Here is a 13,868-nt window from a genome sequence, read left to right on the forward strand (position 1 = left end):
ATCTGCTTGTATCCATGCCTCCATAATGGCTATGAGATCTTATCCATTAACCTCTTTTTGTGCCATTAATTCATTTATTTTATTCTGAATACTATGTGCATTTAAGTAAAGAGCCATTAATTTAGCCTTTTTACCATTTTTTCCCCCCTTTGACCATATTTGCTGCTATTTTTTTTATGTTTGTACCCTCTGTCCCTTCTTTTCACACTTGGGGTATCATTACCTAAATAGCTGCCCTGCAAGGTTACCATATCCTTTTGCTTTGCCACCCCCCCTCCCCTCACTCTATTTAGTTTAAAGCCCTCTCTACAACCCTAGTTATTCGATTCACCAGGAAACTGGTCCCAGCACAGTTCAAGTGAAGCCCATCCCACCAGAATAGCTCCCTTCTACTCCAGTGCTGGTGCCAGTGCCCAATGAACTGAACCCATTCCTCCTACATCAATCTTTGAGCCACACATTTAACTCCTTGACTTTATTTACCGTATGCCAGTTTTCCCTTGGCTCAGGTAGCTATACCGAGATTATTACCTTGGAGGTTCTGTTTTTTAATTTAGCTCCTGACTGTTCAAATTCTTTCAGCAGAACCTCCTTTCTAGTCCTATCAATGTTGTTGGTACCAACATGGATGACAACAACTGGAACCCTCCCCTCCCACTCCAAGTTCCTCTCCAGCCCTGAGGAGATGTCCTTAACCCTTGCACTGGGCAGGCAACACAGCCATCGGGACTCATGCTCACGGCTGCAGAGGACACTATGTATCCACCGAATTATACTGTGCCCTACCACTGCTACATTCCTATTTCCTCCCCTCACTTGAATGGCTTCCTGTACCACAGTGCCACGGTCAGTTCGCTCATCCTCCCTGCAGTCCCTGCCCCCATCCACACAGCTTGCAAGAATCTCTTAACGGTTGGACAGTTGCAGGGGCCGAGGCTCCTCGAGCACTACCCGCTGGGTTCCTATACCTGCTTCGCCTGCAGTCACACCCTCCTGCCTCTGATCACAGACCAAATTTGAATTATCTAATCTGAGGGGTGTGACCACCTCCTGGAGCAAAGTGTGCAGGTAACTTTCCCCCTCCCTGATGTGACGCAATGTCTGCAGCTCAGACTCCAGCTCCTTAACTTGGATCCGAAGTCCCTCGAGCTGTAAACACTTACTACAGATGTGTTCGCTCTGGATCACCTTGGTGTCCTGCAGCTCCCACATGCTGCAACCACAAAACATCACCCATCCTGCCATCGCTATCGTATTTAATTTAATTTATTAATTAATTACTCTAGTATACCTGCTCTTTACACTTCATTGTAATTATTTTTTTACACCAGTATCAATCCTATACTTAACAAGCTATTTTTAAGAAAAAAGAAGAAATAAGGACTAGAGATCTAAACACAAACTAAAGACCTTATTTTTATTTTAAAGTCTAGAGACACTCACCAATCCTACTCACCAATCAGCAGCTCTTTTTCCTCTCACACTCTTCAATGGCCTCTGTTCTCTCCCTCTCTCTCTGCACTCTTTAATGGCCTCCTGTCTCTCTCCCCACTCTCTTTAATGGACCCTTGAGCTAACATGCACCAAATTCTTTTCACCCATCACCACTGTGCTTGCTGGCCTACACTGGCATCGGGTTAAGCAGTGCCTCAGCTTTAAATTCTCTTCTTTTTCTCCAAGTTCTTACAAGTTCACCCCTCCCTATTTCTAATTTACTTCAGCCCCACAACCTTCAGAGATATCTGCACTCCTCTAATTCTTGCCTCCTGAGCATCCCCAAGTTTAATCACTCTACCATTGGTACCCACATCTTCGGATGCTGAAGCCCTAAGCTCTGGAATTTCCTTTCTAAACCTCTCCACCTCACTTTCTCCTTTAAGGCACTCCTTAAAATCTACTTCTTTGGCCAAATTTTTAGTCATCTGCCTCAGCATCTCCTTCTGTGATTCAGAGTCATATTTTGATTTATAACATGTGATATGCCTTTGGATGTGTTATTACATTAAATGCAATATATAAATTTATTTTCTTGCTGCTGCTGCTACCATGGTAAGAAAAGGAAATTGCTGCTTATAGACGGTTATGGCCTTGTTAAAGGTCAACCATGAGAAACTATTTGATTTTGAATGGGGATGGGGAGAGGAATAAAGAAAAATGGAATCATGAATGCACATAAAAATATGGAAAAGTGAGATTTTTAGAAATGTAGTCTGAATTAAATTAAGTGTTTTAATGGAAATTGCTACACAACGTAAAGAATAGGAGCAGAAGATCATACGGTCCCTCAGGCGTGCTCTGCCATTCAATATGCTCAAACTGAACTTAAGTATGGTCCAGCCAAGATTATATACAAATTTAACAGAGTTTATAGCACAGAAACACAGCATTTGGCCCTCCTGATTTTTGCCCGCATTTAATGCTCCACATGAGCTCCCTCCTGCCCATTTTCATCTAATCTGACCAGCATTTCCTTCTATTCCCTTCTCTGTCATCAACTTATCTAACTTCCTCTTAAATGCATCTATTCCATTCACCTCAACTATTCCTTGTGTTAGTGTGTTATACATTCTTACCACTCTTTGGGTAAAGAAGTTTCTTCTGAGCTCCTTATTGGATTTATTAATGGACTCTAGTTTTGGACGCTTCATAAGTGAAAAACCCTCCCCCTCCACACTATCAAACTCTTTAATAGTTTTAACGATACCCCTCAACCACTCTTTTTTCTAGCAAAAAGAGCCTCAGCCTGTTTAGGCTTTGCTGGTAGTTGTACCCTTTTAATTCTGGTACCATCTTTGTGAATTATCTTGCACCTTCTCTTTTTATAAGATGGGGATCAGAATTGTGTATAGTATTCCAAGTGTGGTCTAACAAATGTTCTGTGCAAGTTTCTCTGCTTTTTAATTATATCCCTTGAAAATATATTCTTAAATGGTCTTTTAACAAAACTGACAAAGTTTGCTTTCAAACAGTTGAACATAAAAATATCTTAAATTAAATCAGCAGGATACTGCTGCTACAATTCCACGTAGGCTCACACCACAAGTTCCTGATCACAGGACAAAGAAACTGCAGGATAAAAAACTGGCACTTGAGAAAGGTTACGCAAAATGTAAGACTGAATTACGCCTTGCTACTTTCATACAGTTCTTAAGTAGCTGGCGATAGAGTAGTTGAAAATTAGGGACAGATTTGACTGTTGTCCTTTAGCTCAAAGGATAGAGGTACAATAAGGGAAACAAAAATGAGAAATAATTTTGCAAGATTGACAAAAAATGTAAGGTATGACTTATCAACACAAATGTTTTGCATAAGTCTTAGATAAGAAACACATCAATTCCCAGCTTGCACTGACCAATAACAAAACTAGGTACTAGCCTGAAAGTACAGTTGAGTATTTATGTCCTTTCCTTAAGTAGAGGAACAGAAAGGGGAAACCACATCTCATCTTCTCATGTTCATCAGGGTCCACAATGAACAACAACCTAACAAGTTGCTGCTAACTTTGCACAATATGCTACCCTTCACTCCATCTGTTCCACACTCTGTAATTGCACAATTGGACATTGAGCTGCAATCTTTGGCCATTGCCTTGAAAATTTAGAAATCTTACAACATACTTTGATCTTAATTATTTTTAACTTATTGATCTAAAAGTTCTATCAAAAATAACTTATACAATGTCATATTTTATGAAAGACTTAGGTTGAAAATGCTGTTGGATTAAACAATATTCATAACACTATCGAGGGTAACATTAAAACTGCTGCAGGGAATACTTGTTACATTTTAGAAAAAGAACTAGTTGATTGGGTCACCCTCAGACTTTACTGAAAGATCAGAATGAGATTTGGTGCCACCTTTCGGCCAAGAACATTATATATTAAATAAACAACATTACTTACACTATTGCACTAGAAGAAACTTAATTCAAGGTGCAAAGTTACTCTAGCTTAAAGTGTGAAAGGCACTTTCAAAATCTATCAAAAAGTTCCAGCGTGAAGTTTAATTACATTGTTAGCAATGGAAAGGAGAAATAGTTGCACTTATATAACGAATATCACTGCTTCAAAATATTTAGAAGTACTTCACATAATAATTTTAAACAGAAAATGCTTGAAAAACTCGGCAGGTTTTGTAGCATCTGTGGAGGGAGAAACAGAGTTAACGTTTCAGGTCCAATATGACTCTTCTTTGGACTCGTCTGTTTCCAGCATTTTCTGTTTTTATTTCAGGCCTCCAGCATCCGCAGTATTTTTCTCACTTAATAAAAGACTTTACTAATAAAATTATTATTATGTAGGTAAGTACAATGACAACTCCAACTAGCATTCCAAAAACAGTAATGAGATGAATGACCAATCAAAATTTATTTTTGTCAGTATAGCTTGAGAGACTGATGTTGTCCAGGACATCACTATTTTTTGAATATCGTCCATGGCACCTTTAAACACCCACCTGAACAGGCAGATGGGGCATCAGTTTAACAATTTTCTTCAAGGACAGTCTTCTCCAATGATGCAGCATGTCATCAGAACTGTACTGGGGTATCAGCCTGGATGGTACAAAAAAGTCAAACTTTTCACCTTCTAACCAGAGGTGAGAGTACTGCCAGCTGGTGCACCAGAATAACCCAGCTTCAGTAAGTGTGCTTATAGGTACTCATACAAAGGTAGGCAGTAAGACATTACAATCCAGCCTAGTAATAGTCTCATCCAGCATTCACACACACACATGATTTTCTCCTTCCTATTTTAAAGAAGTTGAGGCCAGTTGTAGTGCCCCGACCAGCACCATGACAGAAATCAGATGGCTTTATAAACCAACCAAACCTGGAACTTTCATCGTTCAATTGGTAAACTTGTTTACTCTTGATGTAATTTAGTGTGGGTGTGACATAGTTGAATCGTTGCCTTTGAAGACAAAGCCTTTTAGCATGATGCAAGTGATACTGTTGTAATGCCTACTTTCTCTAAAAAAACAGCAGTAAAATGAAGGGAGATGAAGGTAGACTTTTAATTTTGCTCATCACCTTGAATTCCTTTCTTGTCAGTTTGTTAATGATGTAGTACTGCATACAAGTCATGAGATGGCACCATACAAAACATTTTGTTGCTACTTTTATTTTGTGGATACAGCAGAGAAATTAATCCACTCACTCTGGCAAAGTGTTATATCTTTGCTGGAGTGGACCACAACTTAATTATATCCCGGACATTTGATGTGGGCTTTCATTATTGCTTTTAATATTTAAGTTCTTTTCAAACAACGGAACAGTGGAACTGATTTCACTCTGCCTAATAAATCCAAAAGGAATTCAGGAGAAACTTCTTTACTCAGAATGGTAAGAATGTGGAACATGTCACCACAAGCAGTAGCGGCATTTAAGGGAAAGCTAAATAGGCATGGGGGAAAAAGAATAGGATATGCTGTTAAGCTTGAATGCCTGTGTGAGCCGAATGACCCATTTCTGTGTTGTAGGCTCTATGCACCTCATGGGCAGTAGTCAGCGGAGAGCCCTTGAAGTGCCAGAAACTCTCTCAGTGCAAGACCGCTCCTCGACAGGGTCCATCCTCTAGAGGTGGGGTGAGAGAAAAGGGGTAGGAAGTTATTTGCTGCTGTGGTCAGTTAGATTTCTTTCATATGTGTCCCCAAATGTGTCAGTAATGAGACATGATGACCACATGTACAGGAAGTGCTGTCAGCTGCAGAAACTTGAGCCCTGGGTTTCAGAGCTTGAGCGGCATCTGGAGTCGCTGTGGCACATCCACAAGGCTGAGAGCTACGTGGATAGCATGTTCAGAGAGGCGGTCACACCACATCTTAAGGGCCTGGAGACAGAGAAGGAATGGGTGACCACCAGACAGTCCAAGAGAAGTAGACAGGTAGTGCAGGGGTCCCTTGGGGTCCTGCTCACAAATCGGCTTTCCGTTCTGGAAGCTGGTGAGCGTGCTGGTTCTTCAAAGGAGCGCAGTCAGAGCCAAGTTTGTAGCACCATGAGTGGCTTGGCTGACAGGAGGGAGGGAAGAAGAAAGGAAGAGCAACAGTGATAGGGGATTCCTTGGTTAGGCAGCTGTTTCTTTGACCATAGATGTGACTCCAGAATGGTATGTTTTTCCCTGTTGCCAGGATCAAGGATGTCACAGGGCGGCTGCAGGACATTCTTCTGGGGGAGGATCATCAGCCAGAGGCCATAGTCCACATTGGTACCAATGACTTAGGCAGGAAGGGGGATGTGGTCCTGTAATCAGGATTTAGGGAGCCAGATAGAAAATTAGCAAGCAGGACCTCAAATGTAGTAATCTCCAGATTACTCCCAATGCCATGTGCCAGTGAGTACAGAAATAGGAGGATAAGGCAGATGAATGTGTGGCTGGAAAGATGGTGCAGGAGGGAGGGCTTTAGATTCCTGGGACACTTGGACTGACTCTGGGGGAGATGGAACCTGTACAAGCCGGACGGGTTGCATCTGAACAGAACCGGGACTGAATTTCTTGCGGGTAATTTTGGTAGTACGGTTGGGGAGGGTTTAAACTAACACAGCAGGGGCGTGGAAACCAGGAGAGAAAATTAGAAAGTAATACCAGAGTACACGGAACGCTGGGAGAGGCAGATAGCACTAAAATACAGAATAATAAGTTAATAGATGGAGTTCGAGTAAGCGAGCAAGTAATGAAGTTGAAATCAGGGTTACACTGCATGTATGTGAATGCATGGAGTGTAGTTCATAAATTGGGGAGTTACAGGTACAGATTGCCTTGTGGGATTGTGATGTTGTGGTGATAATGGAGGCCTGGTTTAAGGAAGGGCAGATCAGGGTGTTAAATATTCCTGGTTACAAGGTGTTCAGAAAAGATAGGAAAGGGAAAGAAGAAGGATGGGTGGCGTTTTTGGTTGAGGAGAGTATTGCAGTTGTGGAGAAAGAGGATGTGTCAGAGGATTCAAGGGCAGGATTGATTTGGCTAGAGCTAAGGAATAAGAAGTGTGCAATTACATTGCTCAGTGTAATCCCAGCTAGTGGGAAGGATATAGAGGAATAAATCTGCAAGGAAATTAGAGAGGTGTAAACATCATAGAGTAGTTATAATGGGGGACTTTAATTACCCATGTATAGACTGGAACAGTGGTAATGTAAGGGGCAGTGAGGGACATGCGTTCCTAGGTTGTGCTCAGGAGAATTTCCTACAGCAGTTATGTGTCCAGTCCAACAAGAAAGGAGGCACTGCTAGACCTGGTTCTTGGGAATGAGGTGGGCCAAGTAGATCAAGTGACAATGGGGGAACGTTTAGGGGAAGTGATCATTGTATCATAAGGTTTAAGATGACGGTGGAAAATAACATTGGTCAATCCAGAGTAAGAATAATCAACAGACAAAGAGCGGGCTTCAATGGGGCAAGAACGGAGCTGGGCCTGATAGACGGGAACCAAAGGTTGGTGGGAAAAACAGTAGCTGAACAAAGGCCTACCTTCAAAGAGGAGATGGTTTGAGCACCATCAAGGTGTGTTCCCTTAAAAAGGAAGGATAGGACAAACAAATCCAGAGCTCCCATGGATGAAAAAGGAGATAGAAATTAAGTTAAAGAAGAAAAAGAGTGTTTACAACAGGTGTCAGGTAGCAAATACAATTGAGGACCAAGCTGAATACAGAAGGTTCAGAAGGGATGTGAAAAAGCAAATATGAGAAGCAAAGGGGGAATTATGAGAAAAGACTGGCAGTTAAGACAAAAGGAAATCCCAAAGTTCTATAAGAACATCAATAGTGAAAGGATGGTAAAAGGAGGAGTAGGGCTGATTAGGGACCAAAAAGGGGATTTACACAGAGGGAAGAGGCATGGCTGAGCTATTAAATGAATACTTTGCATCTGTCTTTACCTACGAGGCAGATGCTGCCCAGGCCGTGGAGACAGAGGAGAAAACTCAGTCACTTGAAGGGCTTAAAATTGATAAGGAGGTGGTATTGGATAAGTTGTCAGTATTTAAAGTTGATAAACCACCGGGGCCAGATGAGATGAAGGAAGTGAGAGTGGAAATTGCAGAGACACTGACAATAATCTTTCAATGTTCCCTGGATTCGGGGGAGGTGCCAGAGGACTGGAAATTGCAAACATTATGCCCTTGTTCAAAAAAAGTTGTAAAGATCTGCCCTGCAATTACAGACCAATCAGTTTAACTTCAGTGGTGGGGAAACTTCTAGAAACAATTATTTGGGATAGAATTAATAGTCACATGGAAAAATTGACTTGGAAGAGTCAGCATGGATTTGTTAAAGGAAAATCATGTCTAACTAACTTGGAGTTTTTTGAAGAGGCAGCAAAAATGGCTGATGAGGGCAAGGCTATTGATGTTGTGTATATGGACTTCCAAAAGGTGTTCAATACAGTACCACATGACAGACTTGTGAGGAAAGTTATAGGTCATGGAAAAAAAGGGGCAATAGCAACATGGATACAAAATTGGCTGAGATAGGAAACAGAGAGTAATGGTTAATGGGTATTTTTCGGGCTGAAAGAAGGTTTGTGGTGGCGTTCCCCAGGGGTCAGTTTTGGGAACCTTGGTCTTCCTGCTATATATAAATGACCTAGATCTTGGTGTGCAGGGAACAATGTCAAAGTTTGCAGATAACACAAAACTTGGGAGAATTGTAAACTGTGAGGACAGTGTAGAATCTCAAAAGGATATTGACACATTGGTGGTGTGGGCAGATAGGCGGCAGATGAAGTTCAATGCAGAGAAATGTGGGGTGTTACAATTTGGTACAAGGAACATGGAGAGACAGTATAAAATAAAGGATACTGTTCTAAAGGGTGTGCAGGAGCAGAGAGACCTGGGTGTATATGTACATAAGTCATTAAAGGTGGCAGGACAGGTAGAGGGAGTTGTTTCTAAAGCATACAGTATTCCATGCTTCATTAGTAGGGGCATAGAGCAGGGAGGTTATGATGAACTTATATAAGACACTGATTAGGTCTTACTGGAGGATTGTGTACAGTTCTGGGGTGTCACACTATAGGAAGGATGTGAATGCATTGGAGAGAGTGCAGGAGAGGTTTATGAGAGTGGTTCCAGGGATGAGGCATTTGCATTATGAGGAAAGATTGGAGAAGTTGGAACTGTGTTCCTTGGAGAGGAGAAGGCTAAGAAGATACTTGATAGAAGTTTTCAAAATAATGAGGGCCTGGACAGAGTAGATAGGGAGAAACTGCTCCTGCTTGTAAACTGATCTAGAACCAGAGGGCACAGTTCTGAAGTGTTTTGCAAAATAAGCATATGCGAGGTGAGAAAAATACCTTTTCACACAGCGAATAGTTAGGGCTGGAATGCACTGCCTGGAAGCCTGGTGGAGGCAGGTTCAACTGAGGCATTCAAGTGTGCATTGGATGATTAAACAGAAACAACGTGCAGGGTTACGGAGAAAAGGCAGGAGACTGGCACGCAGTTAAAATGCTCAGAGTTGGTGCAGACATGATGGGCTGAATGGCCTCCATCTACACATAACAATTTTGTGATATGAGACATGAGATAGTAAATGCAGTATACTTGAGAGGAACAGGTGACTTTGGACCTATGGTTCCCAAAGCTTTCCATCATGAGCCCTTTCATCATGTCATTTCTGGGTCTGTTGAAGTCCAACTGATAGAGATTGATTGTTATAATTAGTTAACAACCCCAGTATCAACGTATCATGTGACTACCAGAATGATAGAAGACAAACTAGACCGACCATGGGCTTATTACCTCCACCACTGAAGGTGGGCAGAGGTAATGTTTTTGCCCTTGCTCGTCTATTTGTCTGTAAACAATATATTTCAAACTAAGGGATGGATTTCAACAAAACTTTGTACAGGGATAGGGTATGGTCCAAGGAAGGATTGATTAGTTTTTGGCAAAGCCGAGTATCCAAAAATCTGGAATTTATTAAAAGGATCCATTAACATTGGGAGATAGGACAAATTAGAGCCATTGAAAAGTTACAGCATAGGAAGAGGCCATTCAGCCCATTCTAATCCCACCTTCTAGCACCTGATCGAGAGCCTTGCAGGTTATAGCACTTCGGGTGCAGATCCAGGAACCTTTTAAATGAGTATCTGCACCACCAATCTGGTCAGCAAATTCCAGACACCTACCATACTATGGGTGAAAATGTTTTTTCTAATATCCCCTCTAATCCTTCAATCATCTTAAATCTGTATCCCCTGGTAATTAATCTCTCCACTTGGGGAAAACAAGTCTTCCTCGTCTACTCTATCTGGGCCCCTCATAATATTGTACATCTCAACTAAGTCACGTCTAAGTCTCCTCTGTTCTACGGAAGACAGCCCCAGCCTACCCAATCTTCTCTCATAGCTGCAATTTTCAAGGCTTGGCAATATTCTTGTAAATCTCTTCTGTACTCTCTCCAGAAAAATTATGTCCTTCCTGTAATGTGGTGACCAGAACTGTACACAAAGCTCTAGCTGTGGCATTTTATACAGTTCCAGCATACATCCCTGCTTTTGTATTCTATACTTCGCCCAAGGAAAGCATTCCATATGCTTTCTTTATCACCTTAACTAGCTGTCCTGCCACTTTCAGGGACCTGTGGACATGCACTTCAAGGTCTCTCACTTCCTCTACCCCTCTCAATAGCTCCGTTTGCATATTTCCTTGCTTTATTTGCCCTCCCCAAATGCATTATCCCACACTTTGGATTGAATTTAATTTGCCACTTTTCTGCACTCTCAACCAAACCATTGATATCATTTTGGAGTCCACAGCTATCGTCTTCACTGTCAACTACACAACTGATTCTTGTGTCATCTGCAAATTTTGTGATTATGCCTCCCACATTTAAATCCAAGTAATTAATATATACCACAAACAGCAAGAGACTCAACACTGACTCCTGTGGAGTGCCATTGGAAACTGCTTTCCATTCACAAAAATACCCATCAATCATTGCCCTTTGTTTCCTGTCACTGAGCCAATTTTCGATCCAACTCACCACATTTCCCTGTATCCCATAGACTTTTACTTTTCTGACCAGTCTGCCATGTGGGACATTGTCAAATGCCTTACTAAAATCCATGTTGTAGAGCACATCTACTGCACGACCCTCATCAATCCTCCTTGTTACTTCCTCAAAAAATTCAATTAAGTTAGTAAGACATGACTTGCCCTGAACAAAACCATGCTGACTATCCTTGATCAATCTATGCCCTTCTAAGTGATGGTTTATCCTGGCTCTCAGAATTGATTCTAATAATTTGCCTACCGTTGAAGTCAGACTGACTAACCTATAATTATTTGGCCTTTCCCTCACACCCTTTTTAAACAATGGTATAACATTTGCAGACCTCCAATCCTCTGGTACATCACCTCTATCTAGTGAGGATTGAAAAACGATCCAAACAAATATAAAAACAAAAAAACTGCGGATGCTGGAAATCCAAAACAAAAACAGAATTACCTGGAAAAACTCAGCAGGTCTGGCAGCATCGGCGGAGAAGAAAAGAGTTGACGTTTCGAGTCCTCATGACCCTTCGACAGAACTTGAGTTCGAGTCCAGGAAAGAGCTGAAATATAAGCTGGTTTAAGGTGTGTGTGTGGGGGGCGGAGAGATAGAGAGACAGAGAGGTGGAGGGGGTTGGTGTGGTTGTAGCGACAAACAAGCAGTGATAGAAGCAGATCATCAAAAGATGTCAACAACAATAGTACAATAGAACACATAGGTGTTAAAGTTAAAGTTGGTGATATTATCTAAACGAATGTGCTAATTAAGAATGGATGGTAGGGCACTCAAGGTATAGCTCTAGTGGGTTTTTTTTTATTTTATATAATGGAAATAGGTGGGAAAAGGAAAATCTTTATAATTTATTGGGAAAAAAAAGAAGGGGGAAACAGAAAGGGGGTGGGGATGGGGGAGGGGACTCACGACCTAAAGTTGTTGAATTCAATATTCAGTCCGGAAGGCTGTAAAGTCCCTAGTCGGAAGATGAGGTGTTGTTCCTCCAGTTTGCGTTGGGCTTCACTGGAACAATGCAGCAAGCCAAGGACAGACATGTGGGCAAGAGAGCAGGGTGGAGTGTTAAAATGGCAAGCGACAGGGAGGTTTGGGTCATTCTTGCGGACAGACCGCAGGTGTTCTGCAAAGCGGTCGCCCAGTTTACGTTTGGTCTCTCCAATGTAGAGGAGACCACATTGGGAGCAACGAATGCAGTAGACTAAGTTGGGGGAAATGCAAGTGAAATGCTGCTTCACTTGAAAGGAGTGTTTGGGTCCTTGGACGGTGAGGAGAGAGGAAGTGAAGGGGCAGGTGTTGCATCTTTTGCGTGGGCAAGGGGTTGTGCCATAGGAGGGGGTTGAGGAGTAGGGGGTGATGGAGGAGTGGACCAGGGTGTCCCGGAGGGAGCGATCCCTACGGAATGCCGATAAGGGGGGTGAAGGGAAGATGTGTTTGGTAGTGGCATCATGCTGGAGTTGGCGGAAATGGCGGAGGATGATCCTTTGAATCACTTATCACCCCACCAGCCTCCGCATTCAAAGGATCATCCTCCGCCATTTCCGCCAACTCCAGCATGATGCCACTACCAAACACATCTTCCCTTCACCCCCCTTATCGGCATTCCGTAGGGATCGCTCCCTCCGGGACACCCTGGTCCACTCCTCCATCACCCCCTACTCCTCAACCCCCTCCTATGGCACAACCCCTTGCCCACGCAAAAGATGCAACACCTGCCCCTTCACTTCCTCTCTCCTCACCGTCCAAGGACCCAAACACTCCTTTCAAGTGAAGCAGCATTTCACTTGCATTTCCCCCAACTTAGTCTACTGCATTCGTTGCTCCCAATGTGGTCTCCTCTACATTGGAGAGACCAAACGTAAACTGGGCGACCGCTTTGCAGAACACCTGCGGTCTGTCCGCAAGAATGACCCAAACCTCCCTGTCGCTTGCCATTTTAACACTCCACCCTGCTCTCTTGCCCACATGTCTGTCCTTGGCTTGCTGCATTGTTCCAGTGAAGCCCAACGCAAACTGGAGGAACAACACCTCATCTTCCGACTAGGGACTTTACAGCCTTCCGGACTGAATATTGAATTCAACAACTTTAGGTCGTGAGTCCCCTCCCCCATCCCCACCCCCTTTCTGTTTCCCCCTTCTTTTTTTTCCCAATAAATTATAAAGATTTTCCTTTTCCCACCTATTTCCATTATATAAAATAAAAAAAAAAACCCACTAGAGCTATACCTTGAGTGCCCTACCATCCATTCTTAATTAGCACATTCGTTTAGATAATATCACCAACTTTAACTTTAACACCTATGTGTTCTATTGTACTATTGTTGTTGACATCTTTTGATGATCTGCTTCTATCACTGCTTGTTTGTCGCTACAACCACACCAACCCCCTCCACCTCTCTGTCTCTCTATCTCTCCGCCCCCCACACACACACCTTAAACCAGCTTATATTTCAGCTCTTTCCTGGACTCGAACTCAAGTTCTGTCGAAGGGTCATGAGGACTCGAAACGTCAACTCTTTTCTTCTCCGCCGATGCTGCCAGACCTGCTGAGTTTTTCCAGGTAATTCTGTTTTTGTTTTGAAAAACGATCCTCAAGGCATGGCAACCGCTGTTTCCTCCCTGGCTTCCTTCAACAACCCAGGATACAATCCATCTGGCCTTGGTGATTTATCCACCTTGTAGGATGTCTGTCCCTCCAGTACTTTCTCTCTCATCGTGCTTATTGTATCTAATATCCTCATTAACTACAATGTCTGCACCAGCATGGGGGAGGTGGTTGCATAGTCACTAGACCAGAATTCCAGAGGCCCAGGGTAATGCTCTGGGGACCCAGGTTCAAATCCCACCACAGCAGGTGGTGAAATTTGAATTC

Source organism: Carcharodon carcharias, chromosome 11 (genome assembly GCF_017639515.1).
Source record: "Carcharodon carcharias isolate sCarCar2 chromosome 11, sCarCar2.pri, whole genome shotgun sequence".
In the NCBI taxonomy this organism is placed as follows: Eukaryota; Metazoa; Chordata; class Chondrichthyes; order Lamniformes; family Lamnidae; genus Carcharodon; species Carcharodon carcharias.